This window comes from Chaetura pelagica, unplaced genomic scaffold (assembly GCF_000747805.2).
Source record: "Chaetura pelagica isolate M959 unplaced genomic scaffold, ChaPel_1.0 scaffold829, whole genome shotgun sequence".
Classification (NCBI taxonomy): domain Eukaryota; kingdom Metazoa; phylum Chordata; class Aves; order Apodiformes; family Apodidae; genus Chaetura; species Chaetura pelagica.
In genome coordinates, this window is record NW_009954535.1 from 877581 (window position 1) to 879952 (window position 2372).

Genomic DNA, 2372 nt, shown 5'->3' on the forward strand with positions numbered 1-2372 from the left:
GAGGCTCTGGCCGCGGCCCTGGCAGAGCCCCTGTGGGCAGCGGGAGCGGGGGGCAGAGCCGCCGTCTGCCTCGGCACCCCGGCCCTCCACGTCGTCCCGCGGGGAGACTACACGGCTGACGGCTTCACGGAAAGGGTGGGTAGGAAAACACCTGCTCAAAGGGGATTTTCTCTAAAGACACCTTTGGCCTGAAATGTTTAACGGCAGGAACAGTAAGATCTCCCAATCCTGTTCTCTAGCTCCCGGTGCACCACAGGCTGGAAGCACCTTAGAGCTGCAGCCTGAGGGACGCTTCTGCCTCCTGGCAGGGGCTTTAGGGGAGCCCAGAGGCTGCTCTTCCCCTTCGTTAAAGTCTTTCTTCTCCCGCAAAAAGGATAAACTGGTTGACATAAAGCTCCTCCTCCAACTCCATGTAAAGCTGTTCCTCTAATTCCTCATGTAGAGCCGAACTCCTGGGCTTAGGAAAGGGCAGAGCAGACTCTTGCCGTATTATTTTGTTCATCTAAAGGAATCACAGGGTTAAAAAGCTCGGGCTTTTTTACGTAATTAATGTCTCCTTTACCACATCTTCCCCTACACTCATGCCTGACAGATCCAGCTGTTTGAATTCTCTGAGAAAGCAGCAGCTCAGGAGTTCATCTTTGACCATATAAATTGTGTAAGTAAGGCATATTTGCTTTATTCTTAGTTATTTTGTTGCTTGCTTGCATCTTATTTCCCATGCACCAGTGGACCTCCTGGAGGTCGATAGCAGCTCCCCCAGCAGGACGTTCAGGCTGGTGAGGTCAGTTAGCTCATGGGTCATTTCCAGCCTTTCCCACGGGGTGTGATTCTGCTCCCACTAAAATCCCCAGGGCTTCACCCACCAACGGCAGCACTCTCAGCCCACAAATGCTGGGTAAACAGGAGCAGCTTTTTGTATAATGCTCACATATAAAATACAGGTCCTTGTAACTTTAGCAAAAATCTGGGGGAAAAAAATTGTGTATCTAAGTAGTTAGTCAATAACTCGAAGTTTATCTTTTTTTTTTTTTTTTTACCTGATCCTATTCAACAGAATTAGTTACAAAATCTTCCTGGAATAACCCCTTATCTGTTTGGCTGACCATACTCACCTTAGGTTGTATTTAAGCAGAGGAATTATTTTAATTAAACATCATATACCTGTCTTAATTCATCTCCAGTGATTACTTCTTTTTCCAGTTCAAAGGTGAAGGAAGTCATGGAATGATCCTATTTTTATACAGTTTACTTTTCTCCAGGACACTGGAAAGGTATCTTTCATTTTTTGAACACTCTCTTCTAGTTCAGTTGCATTTTTTGAACTGTTTTTTTCCCTGTTTGGCTTAAATGTCCCTTCGGAGCCACATGTGGCGCAGCAGGTGCCGGCACAGACCTTGCTGTGTTCTGCAGAGAAGGGTGTTGCTCCCCCTCAGCATCTGCCTGCACACCCCGGAGCAGGCAGGAGGGGCAGCAGAGCAGAGAGAAACCCTCTGCATGCACAAAAAAATACTGTGCTGTGTAGAGCCAGGAGTTATCCCACCGGCAGCAATAGAACAGTTACAGGCAATGAAGCAGGAAAATCACAAGCAGCCTATTTAAACACAGAAGGATTCTGCCAGGGTGACCCTGCTGGCAGAGGTGACTGACAGGGTCTTTCCAAAGCTGATGTGATTAGGTTTAGGTACAGATGCTTTAGAAAGGTACAGAGACATCTTGATACCAACATGAAACACATTTCATACTAACATGACACTACGTTAGCTATTTAGCAAGAAATTGCACTGCTACTTCAGCCAGTTGTGTTCAGGCCTTTTGGCAGGGGTTGCTCCAAGGGAAACCCCAGACCCATCTGCAGGGCAACCTGACCCTAAACTGGGAATTTAATAGGAGCAGAGCTGAAGGGCAACAGCTTCAGCTGAGCAGCAAATCGCTGTGTCAGGACAAAACTGCCATGTCAGGACAGCACAGAGAAATAAAAGTCCATGGGATCTCTCCCTGTTAATCAGACTGATTTAGGGACATCAGTGCAGGCACTGATCCCTGTGCTACCTTAACACTGTGCTTGGTCCTACAGGGTCCAAGAAGATTTAGGCTGCACAGCAACTCCTCTGTTGGATTTCAATTCTGGGAACATCACCTGTACAGAGGTAAGAGTAGCCTCACTTCTCAAGTGTTCTTTTTTTCTTACTCCCACATTTTATTTAGGAAAAAAAAAAATTCTCCTCTGTGAATCTGATTTTTAAAAAACAAAGCCATGGGAAAATACTTTGCCAACTGGAATCATGACTGTCCATTTGAAAACCAGATGATGATAACGACGATCCCAGCAGCCTGGTGCTCTGCTCAGAGCAGGCACGACAGCAGCTGCC

At 46.8% G+C, this 2372-nt stretch overlaps 1 protein-coding gene across 1 annotated transcript in view; it reads left to right on the forward strand.

Annotated features, from left to right (window-relative positions):
- Positions 1–2372, forward strand: part of SIAH2 (siah E3 ubiquitin protein ligase 2) — a 19026-nt gene that overhangs the window by 2887 nt on the left and 13767 nt on the right.